The sequence below is a fragment of the Harpia harpyja genome, chromosome 16 (genome assembly GCF_026419915.1).
Source record: "Harpia harpyja isolate bHarHar1 chromosome 16, bHarHar1 primary haplotype, whole genome shotgun sequence".
Lineage (NCBI taxonomy): Eukaryota > Metazoa > Chordata > Aves > Accipitriformes > Accipitridae > Harpia > Harpia harpyja.
Genome location: NC_068955.1, coordinates 30,920,139 through 30,943,540, shown reverse-complemented (window position 1 = coordinate 30,943,540; position 23,402 = coordinate 30,920,139). Strand labels below are relative to the sequence as shown.

Genomic DNA, 23,402 nt, shown 5'->3' with positions numbered 1-23,402 from the left:
GGTCAGCTAAAAGTTTGCTGGTAAATAGTTTATGAAGCTGAGAAAGTGTAATTGAATTTGTTTTTCCTGAAAAAATTTATTCCCTGAATGTTGCACGCTAGTTTTTTTTCTACTGATGATAATCAGTTAATCGTTTCTCCAAAATTTCTTCATTAATTCACCTGTGTGTGAGGAAGACCAAAATCACTTTTTCATTAGTGTAAAGCATTTTGCTAAAAGAACATGTAGCCCTATCCAGGGGGAGTGTAAATTCCTGCTCTAGTTTCTGGATGTGGATCATTTAATTAATGGACTGGCTGATAATGGGGACATGCCTTTAATTCAGGCTTTCTTAAAAAAGGACAAGAGTGTGGCAAGTTCCTGGCAGCTCACTGAATTATAATGCTTTCAGAAGAGTCACTAAAGTAGTTAAAAAATATTCTGTGTGCACTGATCAGTTGTTTAGTTGGATGAATGCCAACAGGATGTCTGTGTTCCTTGGCTGGAGCTTCTCTGAGGTAGATGGAGAGACTGTTGGTATTGTCACTTCTGGCAATATAAAAAACTCACTGGAATGACGGAAATTACCTTTCCATGCACTTCTCTTCCATTGCAAAGGTCATCATGATTTCTTAGGTCATGATGGAATGTGTTGCCCCGAGGACTGTTCGGTGAGGTCTCCTAAACAACATCATTAAGGTGGTCCATCCTTCATAAAATGCTTAGGTTTCTGTGAAGAGAAAAGAGTGTGGTGGCCTAAGAACAGTTGTTTTCAATTTCTTGAAAAGAAATGTGTTTCAAAACCAGTGAAATTAAATTATGTGTAAGCAGTTGACAGTTACATGCATTTGAAACTGTTTTTGGTCCCCCCCCCTTCTTTAACTATTGCATCCTAAGCCACAGTAATGACAATGATCCCAAAATCAGGCATTATTAAGGTACAAGGTTTTTGTGTAGTACATTTAAATTCAAGATCAGAGAAGCATGCAGAAGAAAACTTCTGCTGACTTTTAGTTCTACCAAACTAAACATTATTTTAGTTCTGTTGGCATACTCCTGAAAAGAAGCTGCAAACAAAGTTAGGTTGGTTCAGTAGGATTTTAGAAATGTTATTATGGCAAAAGAAATATGTAAGTTAGATTTTAATTTGTCTTACCTAGAGCGTTCACATCTACTTTATACCTTGCCAGGAAAAAAAATCTTTAACCGCTCTGTGTTTTATTTCTTATTTACTGGATTGCATTCCAGAGTTGCTGAGGAGATTGCTGTAGTAAATGTCATTGGTGGCCATGTGATAAGGGAAGTCTAACCTACCAGAGCCTTTGGTAAAAGTTTTCTCCCTTTCTCAACAGAAATTTGACAGGCAGTTAAAACCAGAGGCTGTAAAAACCTTCAGGCCAGGCAAGTATGGGAAAGGCAGGGCAGCTATCACATAGGGCTGGGCATGGGTGGAAGGAGTAGGACTGGTCCCCATGCAGAACAGTCCTAAAGCGAGAGGAGCCAACGAGCGATGAAGCCGAAAGTCAAACATTACCATCCTTTGAACTTTCTGGGCTTATTCTGACTTAAGTGGTGCGAGGAGAAAGGGTAGTGTGTAGCTACAGGACACTTGCGTTAGACCTGGTTATAGGGATTGTCACAAACGCTGGCTGTCCTTTAATAAGCAACAATTCAAATATGTTGTAACTGTGTCCTTTATTTTAATGTTGAACAGAGGTGATCAATGTTGTAACAGAGACCTCTTGGTAAAGGGGATTACGTTATATAGGTTTGAGATGAGAATGGAAATAATATACTTGAGGTTTGAAAGAATTATAGACAAAGCCTTGAAAGTCTCATCTAAATCATTTGAATTACATCATTCCTGTACAACTGTGTGGTCCTTCAACAGCAAAAGGCCTCACAGGGATGTTGATAACATTGTTTAAAGCAGTTTATATAGTGCAGTCAATATGAGTAACTTTTTTTTTTTTAAAGTCTATGTAGTATGATTATCTGATGCTTAGGGAAAGGCTTTAAGAATAGGGAAAATATACTGCAATATGTCCCACTCTTTCCTCTGAGCGTTTGTGTTTCAGGGGCTTTATTTAAAGCTCAATCATGCAACCTGTGTGCAGAACAGTTACTTGGTGAACTCAAGTTGGTACGTGATTTGTTTTCTCAGGGTCTCAGATGTCTGCGTGTCAGCCATCATCCATGGAGGGATGGATTGCATACCTATACCTGCTGTATTATGATATACAAGTTCTAATTTTAAAGAATGGTGTTTTTAATTTTCAGAGATCTATACTGTGTTAGGCACGAACAAAAAGGTCCTTAGAAGAAGACTGAGGACATCATTTTTCTGCTAAGTAAACACTTAGTATGACATAATTCTTTAATACTATATATCTCTGCATCTCATGAAGGATGTAGTGGAGTTGGACGAGATACAAAGGGAGAATAAAGAAGCTGTGACTTCAGTTTGGAGAGGAGAAGGCTGACTGTGAAAGAAATGAAGTTTTCAAAATCATGAAGGTGGCAGATTAAGTGTATGTGGAACTGTTGTTCGAGTTTGCAACATGAGAGCTAAAAATTGAAATTTCTGGTTGAAATTGGTAGATTGGTTTAAAACAGATAAAGTACATTTTTGCACAGTGGATATTGTACTATGTGGACTTTGTAGCATGTGACTACCAAGATGAAGCTTGTAATAAGGGCAAGAGGCTTCTTGGAACAATGCAAAAAGATTTCCACAAATGCTATCCGAGTAGGACTGGGTTAAAACCAGACCACAACATCTGAATACTGTTGGACTGGGGAATGTATTGACCTCACCCTTGCAGTTCTCTGATCGGTTTGGTAAGGAAACCTGGTCAACGCTGGCAACAACGCATTGCCAGCATGACAGTTTTTGGAAGACACTTAGGAATTGCGCTTTTTTGGGGGAGAAGAGAATCTGAGGGTTTGTTTTTTTCTTCTCTCTTTATGAAACAATGTCTCGATGGATAGCAGGTTTTCAGAGCATCTAGGAGCTCTAAAAGTAAACCTTAGTGCATTATGGGGAAACTCAGTGACCTCTTAATTGAAAACATTACATTTCAGGTGGGACTTTTACTGATAATGTTGTGTTTTAAGCTATTAAAAATATTGTTTGCAAATTGAACAATAGATAATGAGCATAAATATCCATTTTGGTAATTATGATGCTAGTAGGTCATTAGCAACTGATTCTGTTAGTACTTAGTGATGATACTTAATTTGAGTTGCTTACTGCTGTGTTTGCATTTATTGGTACTAAAGAGGCATGCAAGATACTCATGTGATTTGTCCTCTGAAGATTTATCTGAAAAATACTGCTATAAACATAGTCCTTATTGTTTTCCCCTCAATACCATTTACTCCCTTTTCTGTTTCATATTAATAATCAAGTAGTTGTAATTTCCATGCAAGTGCCTGCAAAATTTATGTTCAGAGAATGTTCTTTGTACTCCTTTTCAGTGCCATATTAATTTCTTCCGATTTGTCTGTGATTGGTAATGTTATAATGTCCACAGCACCAATAAGAAAGTATAATGATATGACTCATTGGAGTTGAGGTGCTGTGTAGATAGCATCCACACACGTCACACTGCAGTCAAGGAAGGTGAAGTGGAGGTAGGAGGTGGATGGAGAGAGAAGACTTGCAATGCAAGGCACAGCCAAGCTAGCCATGGCAGGTGGGCTTGTTAATAAGGAACCAAAATAGGTTTTGGCTAGATAACATTGGATAGGTTAGATTCATGGTTTTGCCATAATGCTCATGGTATCTCTCCCAGCTGAAGCTGTGGCCGATAATCTCACTGAGGCAGTGATGCAGTATCTTCAGAGCCCTTGATGGGTTTTTCTCCAGGAACGTGTTCAGTCGTACTTTGAATGTATGCTGAGCTTCGGTGACCAGTGGCAGCCTGTGGCAGTGAGTTCCTCAGCTTCACGGTGTGTTTTGAACTTGTGAGATTCACTTGCTGTTTCTTACTCCTTTTATTAGAGGAGGTAGGAGGTACTGTGCTCATTCTCTCCGGGCACTCAGAATGGTACATACCTCTCAGTAAACTCTCCCCACTCTTAAAAAGTTGTAATATATTTTCTTCTTCTGTGCATGCTAGCTGTTTTATATATTTATTTTCTTGGCCAACTTCTGTATCTTTTCTAGTTCCACCCTAGCCCTTTCAAGACTAGCAGAGGAAGACAGAGAAAGAATAGGGCCAGGACTTGCTTTTCACATATTTATAATGTGACTTAGTATCTTTTATTTTGTTCTTTATTTCTTTCCTAATATTCTATTTATTCTTGTGAATGCAGCACATAAAACTGACATTTACAAAATACTGTCTGTCTTGAATGGCAGTAATTAGCTCAATTTCCATTGCTGTATGTGTAGAGCTGGTTTTGCCCATGTCACTTTGTATTTATCAACTTCATATTCGACCTGCCATTTTCTTACCCAATCATCACTTTCTCCTGCTGCTCCCTGCTGCCAGCCTCTTTCCTCCCATCAGATTTCTCCTACACCTTGTTGAACGTTAATTTGGAAACAATCAGGGAGTGATGTTAAGTTTTGCTATTTGATGTAGCTCTGCAGACAACTAGTGATTCCTCCTCTGTAGGAAATAGGACCCAGAGCTGTTCTTTGGAGGAAGACGTCTCTTGGGAATCCCCCAGGATAGCTCAGAGAGGTCAGGCTGCTCAGATCTTACTCTGTGGATTATTGCCAATAGTGGCTTTTACAGCTATTTTGTGCTCCCTGCTTTTATTTATTTCTTTCATGTAGCCAGAAAAGCATACTTGGTCACCTAGAGATTAAAGAATTGCTTAATGGAAGCCATATACATCCTTCAGCAAATGAGTATTTTGGTATTTCACATGCACAGATGTGCTCTTCACAGTTCCAGATACTTTTTTTTTTTCTTTCTTTTTAAGTCTGTGGTGCGCCTTGGAATTTTAGCTTAGGTCAGGGTGACACTGTGCAACATTAGCTTTGCTTGATTCCTGACAGACATACACCTTGTATTTTCAGGGGGACGAAGGAAAGGGTTGTTTCTGTCTGAGATTGCATTTGAATCAAAATACTCTGTTTCTCAGGGTAAAGATCACTCAAACAGAGGTTACAACTACCCTGTGTATATGAATATTTGAATTCACTTAACAGGCTACATGGCCCTATACTGCTTTGGGGCATATTAACATTTATTTTTTTGGCATGGAAGGTCAGTTCTCCATATAGCAATCTACATATTTGTAGAGCTGGTTTAGTGATCTGTAGTAGCTGAGTGTCTTTTTATAGGTATATATGACTTTTTCAATACCTTATTTTTTGGGCATAAATTTTCTTAGTATTATATTATTTCATGCTATTTATCGGGTTAAACAAACAAATTTGTGGATAACAAAACTAGGTCATGTGACAAGACTAATTAACCTGTATATAGGCAGTTAACACCAGGAAGGGGAACAAGCTGTGAATAGAAGAAACACATGACAAAATGCAGCATGACCCGTATTTGAAAGTTAGGGAAAAATGTATGTGCTTTCTTTAATTGTATTTAAACTTTCTATATTCTAGACAGATCCAAGTTTGTAAAAATTGAAGACCCTAAATTACATTCATACTATGAGTAGGGATACAGTGCTGAATAAATCCCCTGTGGAAATAATAGCTGATGTTCTGTGCAGTAGATCCTTACTGGAAAATCCAAACAAATAAACAAATTGATGCCTGGTGTAACTCTGTTTACTGCAATATGTTACATGAGCAAGGATTTTATATCTGTGGCTCAGATGCTTTGTTAGTATTAATAAATGAAGTTCCAATAATGTGCCAAATATCTCTGTGGTGATTCAGAGAAAGGACAGTATTTTTTACTTCTCCACAGAACCCAAGCCAGCAGACCTTAAATTCAATACTTTAATACGTTAATAAATGGGCCAAGTCATCATTTGTGGTATACTGCAGTGAGTAAAACCAGTGCATCGCTGATACACCAGTCCAAAGCTCATGTCTCGGTGTCAGTAATGGCATGCAAACACAGGTAACACTATCACAGAGATGATGTGTTTTATGACGGGGAGTCAGCATTGTGCAGCTGTGTCTCACAAGTGCTCAACTGGAGGCAGCTGGAGTCAAGTGTCCTTTACATAAAATGTCTGAATGTGCCTTTTTAGGGGTTTCTTTTCCTGCTGTAATTCTTTTGTCATGAAAATGTCAGTGTATTTTCAGCAAAAATAAATAAGCGTTGCATAATTTGGTTGATTGGCATGGGTTCTATTCCTCTAACTTGAGATCTCCACTGAGATTTGTGTACATCTGTCAATTTTATTCTCCTTTCTCCCATCCCTTTATCAGAGAAGATGTATTTGCCTGGGAACAGTGACTTCCCTGGGGATGATGGGTTGTTATTGAGACTCAAAATTGATACCTGGTTGTTTTGAACTGAGATTATGATCTTAATGCATTGCTTGCATGTGGCTATCCAAAATGCAAAGACTTATGAATGCGTAAGTTGTGGAAAGCTTTTGTATTCTTCCATTTGTTGGGCTTCTAGTTTCGTTGAATTTTTTTTTTGCTATCTGTATTCATAAAGGAAGGAAGAGAATCCTATCCTAGAGTAAAACTATTCATTTAAAACACAATGTATTGTTGGTACAGATGCCTAAGATCTGCTTCCGCTCTACATATCTGCTGCGTTAAAGCACATAAACATGTGTTGTAATATCAATGAGTCTAATCTTACTGAATCTCTCCAACATATATGAACATAATCCCATTTAGGCAGCTCAAAAAATTCATGGGAATGTTTTGTTACTTGCTATACCTACATGCTGTTAAGTCTCGTTCATTGTAAACTGTGCTCATAGCACCTTATCAGGCTCGTGCTTTCTTGTGGTTTTATTTCCTCATCTGGTTCCCTTCCAGCTCATCACATTTCACAATTAAATCCAAGGCTGGATTAGGAAGCTACATCCCAGATCCTGTTGAATCCAGCGATTGCATTTGGGGAGGCAAACTTTTTCTGGGAGTCTGCCTGAAATCTGCTACAAGGAAAGGCTCACGTGCTGCTCATCTAAAGGGCATTTTTCCCTGTACCGTGTTAATGGAATGAGAAAAATGTATCCCTGGTGAACTGGGATAAGCTGAACAACTTGTATTTTGTGTGGTTTTCACTTTTTCTTGTTTGTTTTGCTTGTGATTTTCTCAACAAAGATACTGTGCGCCATCAGATTAATTAGGCCTGATGAATTTTCTTGAGATCATGCAGCAGCAGCTCTTAACCTTTGTAGCTTGTTATATGCATGGTGATTTACTTGCTAAACCTTAACAAAATTTTAAATTAGCATAAATATTTTCTTTATTATTGACATGACTGTCATAGTATTTTTAGTAAGAACACTTTAATCTTCCATGACAGGTTGATCAAATTATTTGAAATATATTGCTGCATTTTATCTTGCATTTCTAATTCCTTTAAATACTGCATGATATAATGCAGTTCATTTCTTCTGACAATGGCAAATGTTTTTCTTAACCAAATTTTTACACCCCCCCTCCCACCCACCCCCAATACTAACAATCCTGTCCTCTTACACCAACCTACATGTGTTGCCAATAAACTGAACTGAATAGGAATGGGTTGACCTGCGTGTTCACACCACTGGAATTGCAGGCAAGACCTGGCAGTTGAATAATTTACTTCTGAGCAGGTTGGCTCTCCTTGCACAGGTCAGCCACCACTCTGGTTTCTTTCCCTTTCATTACTCCATCTTTCATCTCTCTTCACTTACCATAGCACAGCCAGGAAAGTTAATAAATTCCTGTCTTTCACTGAAATTCCTGTCTTTAAGAGAATGATAAAGAAACAGAGGCTGCAGCTGCCCTCAGTGATTTGTGATTTATAACTGGGGGGAATAATCTCCCTCCTGTTGTCAAAATGGTAACAAGTGTTTCCACAACAGAGCAATAATTGTTTAGATGGTACATGTAAATAAAATGGAGCCATCTGGACTGCTGAAAGCATGGCAAATACAGTACTCTGCTAGTTTGAGTAGATTAAGGCTGTTTCTTCCTTTTAGGGAATTGTAATCTGGATTTTTCATTCATGTCTTGAAAATATTTTTTTCTTTTTGGTCAACAGCTGGTAACATTCACAACCCTTCGAATATGCTGAAGTCTAAAAAACAAGCAGCCTGCTTCTGTTTGGTAAATACAATTTATAGGTTTTCCTTTGAGGTTACAGTTACAGGTATAGGTAGAAAATGGGTACGAGTCTTTCTGTGAATCTAAGTTTCAAAGCTGTCCATCTTCTCATAGAACAAAAGAGTAGAAATTTTGCAGTGCAAAATTTAGGATTGACTTCATTGAGTTGGACAGATCTGATGAGTTACATCAAAAATTACATACAAGGTGAGCACCTTCTGGCTTTTTGAAAAGTTTTTGTTATTTATTAGTTATCATGGATTTTGCAGTATTCGGGAAATGAAATAATTATGAGCCATGAACTAAGGATGACACATTTTTTTTTCATCACTGATTGCTTATAATTTGCAGTAATACTTATTAATTATATTGCCATTTTATGTTTAGATAAGCATAGGAAGGAGGTATTTTTCTTTCCATAACTGAACATTTTTTTAACCTACTAAGAACAGGCAACAAAAATGCAGGATCTGATGCTAGTCTTTGTTTCATTATTGTAAACATTAAAGAATTTAAGCTATTTGGAATTATATTATTCTTTATATGTTGTGGCTTTCCTAGGAATATGAGTCTCCATACGCTTACATTTTGAGTGGAAATGTTTCATTTTAGAAATACTGAACATAGGCATTGAATAGGTTGCACATAAGCTATTAGCAAGACATCCAGATACTGTGGGGGGATGGAAATGAATTGTTTGGAGTGTACATTTCATTCTTGACTTTAATGTTTAGCCAGAGTATTGCATATACTGCAGTTGTTTTAGTAGCTAAGGACCATCACTCAATGGAGTGCCAGGCGAACAAATTGCTTTATGTGGTCTCTTCCTATTTGAATTCTTCTTAGTTGATGACACACTCAGAGGTCTCAAGAATCCTCATCGTATAAGTTAAACCATGCTCTGCTTCAGGTGATTGTCAGTCCAACTGTTTGTAATACAACTGCTATTTAAATATCTTGCAAACTCTTTTGATCCTGACTCTTCAGTGTTTTCCCTAAAGGGACCTTTTTAATGAAGGTTATACTACACTAAGTAATCTGTTAGAGAAGCCAGCAGCCATGGGTGGTAGGCTCTGAATTTGTGGCTGTCCCACTTTACGAGAGGAGGAGGGAGATCTAGAAAGCTGTTGCCCTAAGGGTTCCTACTATAGCTCCTGTACTCAGGAAATCTCTGGTGTAGAGCAGCACAATGACACATTGGATTAAAAGTTCTGCAAGACTGTTTGGGCAGCAGTACTGCCCACTAGCATTTTGCGTTTGGGAAGGATTTTTGCCTGTTACTATGCTTGTCCTATTTAAAGCCCCTGACTATTTGTTTTCTACTTGAAAGTGGGGAATGTTTGTATGACAGGCCTGAATTCTGCCTAAATCGGATTAGCTAGTTATATTCAGCTTATTCTGAGATAGCAAAGTTTGGATCTTCTCAGATCCCGATAGATTCGCATTTATATCAACTCATTAACTTATGAGTTTACTTACGGATTACTATACTCCATGTTTATTCAGGCTGATCAAGCTTCACACATCAAATATGTAGATTCCTGGCTCTTGCTGATGCAAGAAGGTTTTGCTTCATATGCTCATGCTATAGCACCACACCCCCCTTTTGGCTTCCAAATGCAAGCGGTCATAATCTTCTGGCCACCAGTGCTCAATTTGTGTGGCCATGGAGCAGAGAAAAAGTGTGAGCTTCAGCGAGGGAGTTGTATATACTCTTTAACTTCACTCGTGTACTATTCCTTCTGCATTATGCATGGCCAGGTGTTAAATCTGCAGTTTGCATGCAGGTCAAAACTACTAAGTGAGGTCTAAAGACTATTTAATTTGCTAGGTATTTTGGAAACAGGTTTAATAAGGGCCAGTAAAATCAAGTCAGCTGTAACACAGGTCCAAAGGGGGTCATGAACATTGCACAAAACTAGGAAAAGTGAAAATAGCCCTTGTTTAGTCCTCTGCTGTTGCACGGTCCAGGCGGAGTCTGTCATGGAAACGATCTGGGTCTGCTGAACTGGCCAGTGAGGGGACCCCTGAGCACAGCTCAGATAGGTGGGATAATGTTCTGCTCACAACTTTGCACCTTGTCTTCCCTCCTCCTCCAATTCCAGGGAATTGGCAAAAGCCGTCTGGTGCCTGGGTGGGAAGGGGTGGCTGAGGGATCTCTTCTGTATGTCTGCTTTGCACTTACATGGAAAATCCCTGGTTTTGTGCTAACGTCTCATTTTAGCATATTCTGTTGCCCAAATTCTTGATGCTGCCTTTTTCCTGTGTCTGTTAAGTGTCTTTGAAGAGGCAATGTGTGGGACTGTGAAGGTTCTCTGTGTCTTTAGTGTATATGAAATTAACAGTACATATTTATATTGTCTGTATTTGGACAGGAATTAAATTCTGATTTTTGCTGCTAGCATGAACTTGCTGCCATACGTGGTGAATAATCTGAAGCTGCAAAGCATCTGGCATTTTTGAAGACCATTCTCTGCTACCACACAATATACAAGCATTTAAGCCATTATGTTTAGACTGCTGAGGAAAAAAAGATTAGAGTAGTTGAGCATAGCAAAAAACCAAGAGAGTCACAAATATGTGAATTCATTTCAGTAAGTGTTCAAGCAGCTGTAGACTTCATATTTAGTTCTAAAAAGGTCCATGTGGAGTTCTTTCTGTTCTGAATTTTAATATATACCCAAATGTGGTCTCTCCTGATGAATAAAATAACTATTTTTCTACTTCCTCAAACTCTTTTCCTGATTCTATTCACATTTCAACCTTGTGAACAGACTTGCTTTGTTTGCTCTGGCTTTATGTAATGGCAGAATTAGATGACAGTAGTCTCTCAAAATCTCAGATAGCTCTTCCCTTGCTAAATTCATTTTTCAGCTTGTCGCTTAGTTCTTTGCTGAGTTGGAATCAAATCAGATTTTCTCATTAAGTCTCTCTCAAGCAGCATTTGAATCCATCATGGACGTATGTGCCAGAGATGCAAGCCTTGGTCCTAGTACTTACCTCAGTATTTGAGCTCTCAATTTAACATGGGAAAAAAGTACAGAATTTGGTGTGCGTGTTTGGGTTCTATTAGTATTAAAGACATCTGGGAGGCTCTGAGTATTACTAAACTAATGGACTGCCTGGAGCCTTACAGTGCACAGTGCCTTCAGCTCTCTATAAATTATATGAGTGTACTGTTACAGCAGCAGTTAGTACTTTCATGTAGCATAACAGGACTGCTTTAGCAGTGTTTTACTAAACTGGGTCGTGTAAAGTATTCTGTAGTCACGTGAACCCTTCTGGTATTCACATTCTGTAGACATCACTGTCGTGGTTTAACCCCAGCCAGCAACTAAACACCACGCAGCCGCTCACTCACTCCCCCCCCACACAGTGGGATGGGGGAGAAAATCGGGAAAAGAAGCAAAACCCGTGGGTTGAGATAAGAACGGTTTAATAGAACAGAAAAGAAGAAACTAATAATGATAATGATAACACTAATAAAATGACAACAGTAATAATTAAAGGGTTGGAATGTACAAATGATGCGCAGTGCAATTGCTCACCACCCGCCGACCGACACCCAGCCAGTCCCCGAGCGGCGAATCCCTGCCCCCACTTCCCTGTTCCTATACTAGATGGGACGTCCCATGGTATGGAATACCCCGTTGGCCAGTTTGGGTCAGGTGCCCTGGCTGTGTCCTGTGCCAACTTCTTGTGCCCCTCCAGCTTTCTCGCTGGCTGGGCATGAGAAGCTGAAAAGTCCTTGACTTTAGTCTAAACACTACTGAGCAACAACTGAAAACATCAGTGTTATCAACATTCTTCGCATACTGAACTCAAAACATAGCACTGTACCAGCTACTAGGAAGACAGTTAACTCTATCCCAGCTGAAACCAGGACAATCACATATAAATTATTTTTGATTTCAGAAGCTGCTAGTAATGTAAGCTTATGTGCAAATAAGGGGGTCTTCAAGGTTGATGATGGTTTTGTGTACATGAAAATAGAGAAGGAACACTTAGGATGTTAGCATTAAGATTGTAAAGGGCTGTTTGTGTTCAGAAAAGTTAGGGATAAATTAATTGTGTTGTTTTAAATTGTATTTATTAAAACATGCTAATCCTGTAGTTGAATGCTCCCAAGTACTTCATTTTTGAGTGTTTCAGGATATCCATTTTCTGTGCCATCCTCATAAATTTACAGAGATGAATGTTTCTCTATGGCTGTGCAGACATCTGTGCAGATAAGCTGGCTGGTCAGCTGGGAGCCAGTTCAGAAACAGAAACTGGGGCTGCTCTGGCATTGAAATAATGTTAAGAAGCTATGCAGAAATATTCATTCAAGTTTGCCAATATGGTTGTATGATTTTTGTTGACTTGTGTTTGTGGGAGTCAGAATACTGGCAGAATAAATGCATGTTTGTCTGCCAAGGAGCTTATAGACATGCCTTATCCACTCAGTAGTTGAATTTACTTGAGCTTTGGTCTTATTAGTTAGTAACTTTTACTTTCCTAGGTGTGCACCTAGACATAGAGGAATGCCCCCAAACAAGGTTATCATAGGAGATTCATTAAATGTACATATTACCACAGAAAAAAGGAATGTGAAAATTTTGACATTTTCATTCCACTTGTGAAAACTCATATAAACATTGGGACATTTCTAATTTTCAAGCTTGCCAAATCTGGGGGAAGATTTGACCTGTGTCCTTTTGGGAACATTTAAGCAAAGGCTTTCCTCTGGCAGTGGAAGCAGCTGCAGCACACTGTGTTTGGGAGGCAGCATCCCGGCTAATTTGCCGGGGGGAAAGGAGCAGCAATAAGAAGCTGAGGAGAGAGGACTATAAATACTGTATGGCTGCAGCTATACTGCTCCCTGAACCAAGTTACTGTTGCTACATTGCACACTGCAAAAATGTCAGATCTCTTCACTGTACAGCACTGAATCACGTGGAAATAACTAACCGTACTGTTCGTCTCTCTTTTGGCTGGGAGTTACAGTTTGGCGTTTTTTAGATTGATTTGATAAGGAAAATGGCTTATGTGACCATGCTGTCAGTCTTCTCTTCTCTCCTTGTCCTTCTCCTTCTACTTGCCAATGGCTTTTGAATTTATTGCTCAACTTCAGCTAAATTTTTTTAAAGGAACAGAAATCTCTGAAAGGTTTTATGTTCCCACAAACGTGTTAAAAATGAGCGATTAGGTGTAGGAGAGACCCACACTAGAGCTCCCACGGAGGGAAAGGCATGAGGTCAGCAGTTGCCTGTCATGTTTGATGTGTCGCCTGAGGGATGGATGAGCCTGTGTGCAGCTCTTGCCCAGCCACACATAAAAGCAGCGTCTGGAAGAGAAACCTGTTGCAGTAGTTAAGTGCTAGGGATGTGCTTGTAACTTGGGATTTCACAGTACAGAGATTTATTTAGGGATGCATTGGAGGCTCTGAGGTGTAGAGGAGCTTCTGCTCTACTGATCCTTTGCTTGAGGAGAGGAAAAAACAGCATCTGGGGGGGACTCAGTAATTTTTGTCTCCATGTGGGTGTTAAGAGAATCCTTTTGCAGAAACAGAAGGTAGGACAGTTGCTCACTTTCCCAACAATGCTGTCTTTCTCCGCTGTGTAACCTCACCCAGCCTCATTAGGAAGCCAGTATTGGCATCATTTAATTTGTTTTCTATGAATTTGCAATATACAAATACTCGCATTTAAAGACCTTTTCCTAGCTCTTGGCAAACCACTGTTTTTCATGTTGATTTTCTTATCCTTAGGGTTAGCTCTGGAGAGTACTGTGAAAAATAAGTTAACATCCAAAATACAAAATGGAGTCATGCCGCTGGGTAATTTTTGTAAATAGAAGAATTTGGTCTCCACACAGACCAAACTGCTGGCATTCTCCTCTCTTCCACAATGAAGTGCAGACATTCTCTGCAATGAATTTCTGTAGCCTTTGTTTGTGTGGGGTATTTAGTAGCTGAATGCTTAACATTTATGTTGCTTTTGTTTTTTGTGGTATTTACCAATAAGGTTGCAAAATATTTGCCTAAGGTTCAGGCTATTGCTGCGGATATACCTTCAGTAAATCTTAGCGATATCTGACTGACCAAGTTAAAAATCTTCCCTAAAACCAGCAAAGCTTGTTTTTGGAATATGTTGAGCAGATGTGTCAGCATTTGAGAGCAATTTTGGAAAGTTTAACCTGTGATGGATATTTCCAGTCCCAGGTAATTCTTCCTCCTCTGTCTCTGGATCCATTTAGAAGCTGAAAGCTGGTGCGTGTAAAAGAGATAGTTCAAAAGTGGAAGCAGTTTATCCTGTGTCTCAGAGATTAAGAACCCTGTTAGGTTAGTTATTTGATTTTGCTTTGCTTTTCCTCTGCTGACTTCTTTCCTTGTATGGATTCTGGTTTTTGCCTTGTGAGAAACAGCTGATGATCTTTCCTTACCTACCTTTCCTGTGACCTTCACAATCGTGGAGATCACATTTGTATTCCTCACTCTAAAAATGCAAAAGCTACTAGGTTTAATCTCAAATGCAGCTTATTTCAGTGTGGGAAATGTCCTTCAATAGCTTTTTTTGTTGCTGCTGTAAGATAGTTGTACAGAATTATGCAGGTGCTGGAGACAGATTTGTAAGTATTTTGTTCCTACTCAAAACTTGTTGGATAGATTTGTTTATTTTTAGTAAAATATGTCAAAGTCTATCTTTATTTAAAATAAAGAATGGGCTTAAATACACTGCAAGTACACTTAAATGTTTGAGTATACATGTACATAGTAGCATTAACTATTACTTGAATGTGCACAGTAGGAAGGGTCTAATAAAGCATAGAATAAGGAGGGGTGAATTTGAGGTGAAGTCAGTTTTTATTTATATTGGAGTAAATGGTGCGGTGCCAGTGATGTTCACAGAATTATCCTTGAGTAATTCCAGTTTCACTTATGGTCATGTTCTGTGTTTTTCCTGGAGCTGCATGACTGCTTTACACTTCTCTTGTGTCTAATAGAGAGTGCCTGTTTAGACCTCTTAATGTGGTTAGAAGTAACAGATGTAACATAATCTAGTATTATTTTTTGATGGAGTACCGTACACCAAAAAGTAAAAAAGTTTGCCAAACTTGCTTTCGCAATGGAAATCTCTGGATTTTCCCTTCCCTTTATATTTGTAAAAGGAGGAAATACATGATAGGCAAGACTTTTTTCAGCATGAGCTTCTACCCATCAATGAAGGCAATAAAATTTGAATCTGGTCATGCACACTGCAGAGCTTATCAGTTAGCTGGCCATAGGCTATCCCTTACTGTGCTGAGAGCTGGACTGTGATGCTCAGCACATGTCTGCTGCTTTGGGGAATCTCTTTGGGGTCTAGAAACAGCAGACCCTAATTTCTGGATCTCAGCTGGACTTGGGGAAAAAACAAGCATCTTGCTGCACCAAATGCACGTGTCTGGGACACTCAGTGCTTTGGCAAGACCTGAATCAAGGAAGATGTCCGTGGGTAACAGCAGAGCAGCATCTTTCACCTTCTGTCAGATCTGGCCTGAAATAATGTCTTTCTTGACAACCAAAAGAGCCTATTTTTACCTTAGTACTGACTTATGCTGCCAGAAGCAATCTGAAGTGAGGGAAGTTACATCAGGCTCTGCCCTCGTAAAGCTATGCGTAATAGTTATGTTACAGCATGATGAATATGTTGGAAATTTGCAATGTGATAAAATTCCTCTCTCTCTTGCAGACTAACATATCAAAATCCCCTTCGTGCTGTGTTTCTGCTTTATAGATTTTTAAATAGCGTGGCGATTAGGTCACTGAATTTCTTTCTCCATGTGTCAATCTTCTTTACGGCTTTCTGTATTTTTTACAGGACTCTGAGATGAGGGAGCGCTAGATTCTAATGATCATCTTGACACCGTTTCTCTCATCTGTATATTGACAGGTAAGTGTGCCAAACTAATTTTGTAGAGAAATCATTTAAATTACTCATGTCAGGTGGGCAAACCTACAGTTACAGCCCAGGACTTCAACCGTGTGTCTTGCTGGATTCTGCTAAGGCGTATTTCAATAACCAGGTGGTCAAAAATTCTTGAAAAACCTGCTTGATCCCCAACAAGGAAAATGTTCCTCGTCCTGCTTTACAGTGTTGGGTGGATTACAAGAATGATCTCAGAGCAGAGGAATTTGCAGCTTAACTGTAGCCTGTAGTGAAGACAGCTAGCAGATCTTGTAAACTTTTCTCCTCACACATAACAGCTCTCTTCCTCCTCCTACTGAATATACTTTAAATATGAACTAGAAGGTAGACTAAAGTTATAATACTTCTTGTATTAGACATGTTAAAACCCTATTTTTTGTCTAGGAGCAATTTATTAATGAGTTCAGTGTAAATTTGCAACTGATGTTAGATTTGGATAAAGAATTTCTGCGGTTTTGTGCTGTAATGCCCTTGTCATACAATTAGGTGAGAACTGATGGACTAATGAGTCAGTGTAGAGCCTCTTGTGATACAGCACAAACATTTTCCATGTATCTTTTTTTCTTACCTTATCTGAATGCCGCATTTTCAGTGTTTTCTATTCAAAAAGGCTTCTAGTCTCTACATATTTGTTTTTTGGGTTTTGGGTGGGGTTTTTTGTGTTGTTCTTTTTTTTGTTTGTTTGTTTGTTTGTTTTCAATCTTATCTTTTCTATGATTCTTTTAAAACACAAATTAAAAAGTTTTGGTAGTACTCCGGAGATGACTTACAACTTTTTATGCTAAATAGTTTCTTAAACTAGAATTATTTTATTGGCTTCCAGTTCAATCATTAAAAAATAAATAGAAACTTTAAACTCAGAAATCAGAAAACTAGAACAAAAAGAGCAGTGATTTAAAATTAGGTTTCCTTTGGTAAAGCTTGATACTTCTGTATGATCTGAAAACTAAAAAACTCATTTTCTCTGTGATAAGAGAAACTGAAGGTGCCTTTTCTTGTATTGGCTGCTGCAGGTGTCTGTGTTAATGCACATTATGAACACAGATCAAAGATAAGATAGTGAGTCCTAACAGTATATTTGGATGAGCATTGAAAGGAAAGTGTAAATACAAAAATTATGTAAAATGTGTGAGATGGATTGCCGTAAAGTGTGTGGTGACATGAAGTAGTATAATTTGGAGCAGTAGTCTGTAGAAATGGAAAAAGGAGAGAAAGATTAAAAAAATACGTGTACCTCAAAGGCCAGTACAACAGAAATTTCTAGCTTATCAGGCATTTAATAATTGACTGCTTCTCTGGTAGTGCCACTATCAAAGATAGATACTTATGCCAATCAAAAGAGAAAGGTAATGGTACAGAAACAGGTGTGCAAATTTGGATTTTAAGTGTTGTATTTGACAGTGTGTTGAGTTGATGTGAATAACTATGTTTTATTGGCTGAAACATTTAAGTGAATTTGCAGTTGTGGTTAGGAGCTTTTCAGGGGTCAAGCAGGTCTTTAGTCTGTGGCATGACCAAAATAATCCATCAGAGCCCACACTGTCACTCCCTGGTAAGGGATGTATATATTTGAATTGGATACAGAAGTGAGGAAGTGTGGTTTGTGAAAGGAAATACATGAAATAATTCTGAGAACAGGAAAATAAACTTAAGTTGCTCAATTTTTAAATTATTTGCTCAGTACTACTAAAATGTTTGTGGGAAACAGAAAGGTCTTATCAGCGTATGGCTGAACTACCTTTCAAATAAGTCTGAAGCATAAGGAACCATAGTTACTCATAACTAGCTTTGATAATGTATAAACACTGAAATATAGTTTAAAATATAGATGTGATTCTGTAAGGCCTTTGCTTACCTTTTCAGTCTTTTTTTTTTTTTTAATGTTGTTCTTTCCCATTTACATTCATAGCAGTCACAGTCACTGCAGATGTGAGAAGCAGACATTCATGATTGAGCACGCTGTGCTGTTTCATAGTGAGAGACAGCAGTGACAGTGAAGTTTGATATAGGCTGTAAACACTCCTCTGCGCTTTACGTGCTTTGAGCAGTTAGTGAAATGGAACTTTCATCCCAGTTCTGTGGTTTTCCTAAAAATATTATGGGTCTTTGTTGCACGTATCAGTCTCTGGTTTTGAGTCTTTAGGTTAGGGTTTGGTTTTTTTTTTTTTACATACCGAGATATATTTAACAGCCTTTATTACAATATACAATAAATTGTAATTATATATATATTTGGTTCTTTTTAATATAACAAAATGTTATTTTGTAGGTAGTCCTTCTGACTTGCTGATCTAATGAGTCTTCCTCAGGCTAGAAGACAGGGGATCCAGTCCTGCATCCTGGGTAGCCAAGTCAGCAGCCTGGGTGCTGCTGCAAGAAGAAATGGTCTGAGAGCCATCCCGCTTTGCCTGGTCCTCCTGCTAAGGCAGTGGTGGTGCAGCTCTGGTGCCTAGCGTGCCTTGTGGAGATGTGGGGGGAGCCCTGCATGGCAAGCAAAGGCAAGCTGTAATGGTAGGAAATGCAGCTGTCAGGCATACTGATAGTTAGCTGCAGGTTTGCAGTGGAAGAGAGCAGCCCCTGGTGACCTGTTCTGTTGGGTGGAAAGTTAGGAGACAACCCAAAATCTCATACAAAAACCTGGGGAGGAGCTGCTGGCTCCCTGTGACCTAAGGGAGAGCCAGGACAAGTGTCAAAACTATCAAGTAAAAATGAAAGCGTATAAGAAAATTAAACTCTGATATGCCTCCAGTACCACGAAAGGGGCAGAAATGGTCACTCTCCATGTCTGGCTGAAAAACCATGTGGAGAAGAGGAGTTTAGATTTATTAAGGCCTGGGGAAAACTTTTGAGGTGAGGCAGCTAAGTGATGGCAAGTGTAAAAAAAACCTGTGAGGCAAACTAAACAAAATCCATGGGAGAATGTGAAGCAGACATAAAACCTAATAGCAAATCTCTCTTTAATGGTTCTTTCCTTTAAAAGTGTGAATTGAACAAAATATATTTCTAGTTTTATATTAATGCTGAAAAGGAGGGCTTTTCTTGCTCTCTCTCTGCCTCCTTCGTTCCTGCAAGCAGCAAAGCAGAGTGGGATAACTAAATCTCATTAATGGGTATGTCCTGAAGGATTTGGTTCACATGATGGGCTTAATTATTTCCTTCCCTGCACAGCTGCATTACACAGTAAGCAGAGCTGCCTAGATGTTGTTCTTCTCTTATAATGAGGTGCAGGGATAGGTAGCTCTGACAGCATCAACAGCAGTGTTAGGAAATGAGCTTTGCATAGAAATTGTTCAGATTAGCAATACACGTGGAAGTATTTGAGCAGCAAAATAGAAAGAAGTTAAGCAAAACGAAGGGTGCGTCTCATAGGGTCACTCCCACCTCTGGTTTTGTAGAAAACTAGGAGTCCTTTCAAGCATGGTATTCCTGGGCATCACTGCTCTTCATTCCTAGGGAAGCATGGTCCCATGTGGGTGGCCATCACAAACATTTCTGACTGTGAAATCCTGTGTCAGCAGCTGCTCGATACCTATGGAGCATTAGTAAGAACTTTTACTAAATCCTTCCTTAATGGCAGAAGCTGATAGTAGTATGCCTGGAGTTCAAGAGATGCCATTTTTTATTAGTAATATTTTATATCATGATTCAGTCAAGATTTTTTTTTTTTAAGTGCTTTTATATTCAGTTCACATACCTTGATCAGACTGTGATAATTTCCATGGCTGGAATCTCCAAAGTATGCTGTCATAAAATTATAAATGGTAATGAATTCACTTAATCAGGTCTTACAGGAGTACAATCAACATGAAATCTAGTCAATTAGAAATAAATCTGTTTAAAGTATTTCTGGTTCTCCAACAACCTCATTTTAGGACTTACATTACCTGTGACTGAATTAGAGACCTACATAAACAGGTAGAAATTAGACTTTGTAAAGAAGTCACTGCAAGTGTTATAAAAAAATCCAGAACTTTTGGTGATGCTGAAATTTACCTGAAATCTCAGTTGTAAACTATAGATTGGACTGTTCGGTCAATGACAATTTTAAATGTGATGTCCCCTTGAAAAGCACAAGAAAGGAATATATCATCAACGGTAGGTTTAACAGCCAGCATGCATTTGTATGATTGAAAAAACTTTATACATATGAGTATGTTTTGCAGTGTGTAAATATGTAAGACCATATTGATTGCAAAATGTATGTTTGCTTATACGCTAACTTTCAGGAAGCTTTGGGGTTATAGACCTAAGCTGTAGTTCTAGGTTAATCCCTTGGTTTTACCTTAACCCTTACAGCTCTATTTAAAGACAAAATACGGATAAAAGTGCTGCATTTTGCTGGTGGCCTCAGTAAGACCAAGCTGTCCATACATCCAGCGTGGTTGCCGGTGTTGTTTCTAAACTTAGTCCTCACCTTGCCCTTCTTTGTAGGGTCAAGTTTTTGTAAATGGTTTGGTCATGGCTTTGTTATATGCATCAGTACAATGGCAAAGTGACCTTATCTCTATCTCTGACATGGAGGAGGCGACGGAGCGTGCTTTTGTCAAGTTTGCAGATGGCACCAAACTGGAGGAACAGGGCTGCCATCCCTAGGGACCAAGGCAGGCTGGAGAAATGGGCTGGCAGGAGCGATGTGAAATTCAATGAGGAGAAGTACTAAGTCCTGCACCAGTGAAGGCAGAGCCCCTGCAGCAGTGCAGGTGGGGACTGGCTGGCCGGGGAGCAGCTCTGAGGAGAGGGACGGGGTGTCCAGGCGGGCAGCGAGGTGGGCATGGGCCAGCAGCGTGCCTGGCAGCCACAGCCGCTAACATCGACCTGGGCTGTCCTGGCAAGCTGCACAGCCACCAGATTGAGAAAAGTGATCATACCGCTTGGCTTGGCACTTGGTAGACCGCATCTTGAGTACTGTGTCCAGTTTTGGACACCCCCCCCCCCCCCCCCTGCCAATACAGGAAAGATGTTGACAAACTGGAGCAGGTTCTGTGGAGGGCCTCCGAGAGGCTGGAGTACTTGTCCTGCAAGGAGAGGCTGAGGGACAGGGGGTTGCACAGCCTGGAGAAGAGACAGGTTCAGGGAGCATCAGCCAGCCCAGACCTGCAGGAGGACACTGAGATGACAGAGCCAGCCTCCGTGCAGAAGTGCATGGCAGAAGGATGAGAGATAACAGTCCTAAGTTGAAACAAGAGAAGTTCAGACTGGGTATGAGGAAAATCGTTTTCCCCAGGAAGACAGTTGGGCAGAGGTTGCTCAGAGAGGTTATGTAGTCTCCGCCCTTGGAGGTTTTCAAGAGAGACCTGGCTAAAAGCATGAACAGCCCAAGCAGATCTCATTGCTGGACCTGCTCAGAGCAGGAGGTTAAACTAAAGACCTCCGGAGACCCTTCTGACCCAAATTACTTGATGATTGTCTGACTCTAAGGCACAACAAAGAATCCATGTCATTGTGTTCATGAAAGCTGGTATTTTTCTTGATTCTGCATTGAGAGAGGGGTACTTCAGAAAAACAGTACTGTTGGTACTCTAAACTATGTCTCTAAATTAGAAGTACTGTAAGCAGTTATCCCAGGGTGATTTAGCATGCTATTTATTTTTAATATTAAATTCCAAGCTACACCTGGCATTTAAGTAACGAAAGCTCGAAGACTTTGTTACAAATCTTTCTGTATTTAGTATTCTTTATATTTTTTGTTTCCCTACTTCTGTGTAATAGTCATAAACACGTATCTCATTCTGTTTGCTTCGTGCTTCAGAAGTGATCTTTTATTTCTTGAGCTGTTTACTGAAGGTAATAATTAAATGTTGGTAGTCAGTCAGAACCAGGAAACTGGTTCTTTTAATCAGTTTTATTGTGTCTTGAATGCCTAAATTTTGGCTAGATATAATCTGGTACAAACGAGTTTATTATCTCTACAATGAGTTGAATCAAAATCTGAAAGGTCAAGAGAATAATTTACTTCTCAGTTCTTCTACAGAATCACTGTGCTGCCTGGGTCATTTTGGCAGATCTCTTAACCTTTCTGAGCCTGCAGATATTTTTCCCCAGTCTGCCGTCACCATCATCGATCACGTGCACAATCCTAAAGAATGTCCTTAATTGTGCCATGAGCACAGGCTTGCTTGCACAGGCTGGAGTGTAAGTTAAAGCCCAAGATATGCTTACCTTGGGCTGGAAAATGAGCAGGCAAGGTGCAGATAAGATCAGCAGAGTTCCATTTTCAAAATTTCCTCTGAAAAAAATCAGGGAAGTTTTTCTGCAATTAGGATAAGAGAAGCCCAGAGACCATCTGTCACTGGGAAGCAGGGATATTTGCTGCAGACATACACAGATGGGCGCAGAGATAGTGAGGACACGGCACGTGGCTTTGCTTACGCTGGAGTTTGGCTAAACCAAGGGCTGGTCACCTGCCCTAGTCCTTCTACAGTGTGCGCATCCTTTCTGGGTCACCGTTTGTTGCTTCCCGCTTGATTAAGAACAGAAATTAAGTATATAAAGGCCAGGTAGTTCCTTCTGCCTTTCTTCCCTCCTCTCTACATAAGTTAGTTTAGTGGTCCTAGCTGAGGCCAGGGCTTGTTCCTGCTCAGCCGTTCAGAAATGAAGGCAGTAACTGAACTAGACGTTTATTTGCCTACTATATTGCCACTATACTTACTCACATGAAAAATAATGGTCACAACTTGACCTGTGTTTGTACAACTGCACCTGATCTGGGATTTCTGGACCCTCATATTAGTTTCATTCAAATGAAACCTAACTACAAATGAAGCTGATCAATGAAATTGGTCTCTGCATTTGACAGCTTGCAAACTGCTCTAGTTAAGCAGATCTATATAGAGAAAAAAAAAAATCTATTTTGTGGAGGATTTCTATATTTCAAAACTTGATTTCTTTGGGCTTTGGAACAAAACTCCCATATTTCGGTCCTCCCTAGAGCACTGCACTGGAGTGGCGTAACTTGGAAATCTCCAACTACAGGGCATTTTGGCGGGGGACTGCCCCAGGTTTGCAGACCTGGAGAGTCTGATATCTGTGCCCCAAATCCCACCTAGCAGGCTGCTGAAGACATTGGGTACCCAGTGTCCTCTACAAACTTCAAGGGGTGTTTCCTGCTAAGTTGAAGTAAAAATGAATTTGTTGAAACAAAGAAAAACCCCAACACACACAACAAGAAAGGGTAATTGAATTTTTTTCAACCAGCTCTTGGACAAAGATAACTTGTCGTTTTATAAGAAAAATAAAGCATCTATTTGAAGCTTTGCTTTTTTAAC

The 23,402-nt window shown here is 39.5% G+C and overlaps 1 protein-coding gene across 7 annotated transcripts in view; it reads left to right on the top strand.

Moving 5' to 3' along the window:
- The window catches only part of SHANK2 (SH3 and multiple ankyrin repeat domains 2), a 365,392-nt gene that overhangs the window by 12,526 nt on the left and 329,464 nt on the right, over positions 1-23,402 (top strand). For all 7 annotated transcript variants that reach the window (XM_052810983.1, XM_052810982.1, XM_052810981.1 and 4 more), the window contains exon 3: positions 16,030-16,101. The gene's annotated coding sequence lies outside the window, so the exon portion shown is untranslated. The remainder of the gene's footprint in view (positions 1-16,029; positions 16,102-23,402) is intronic.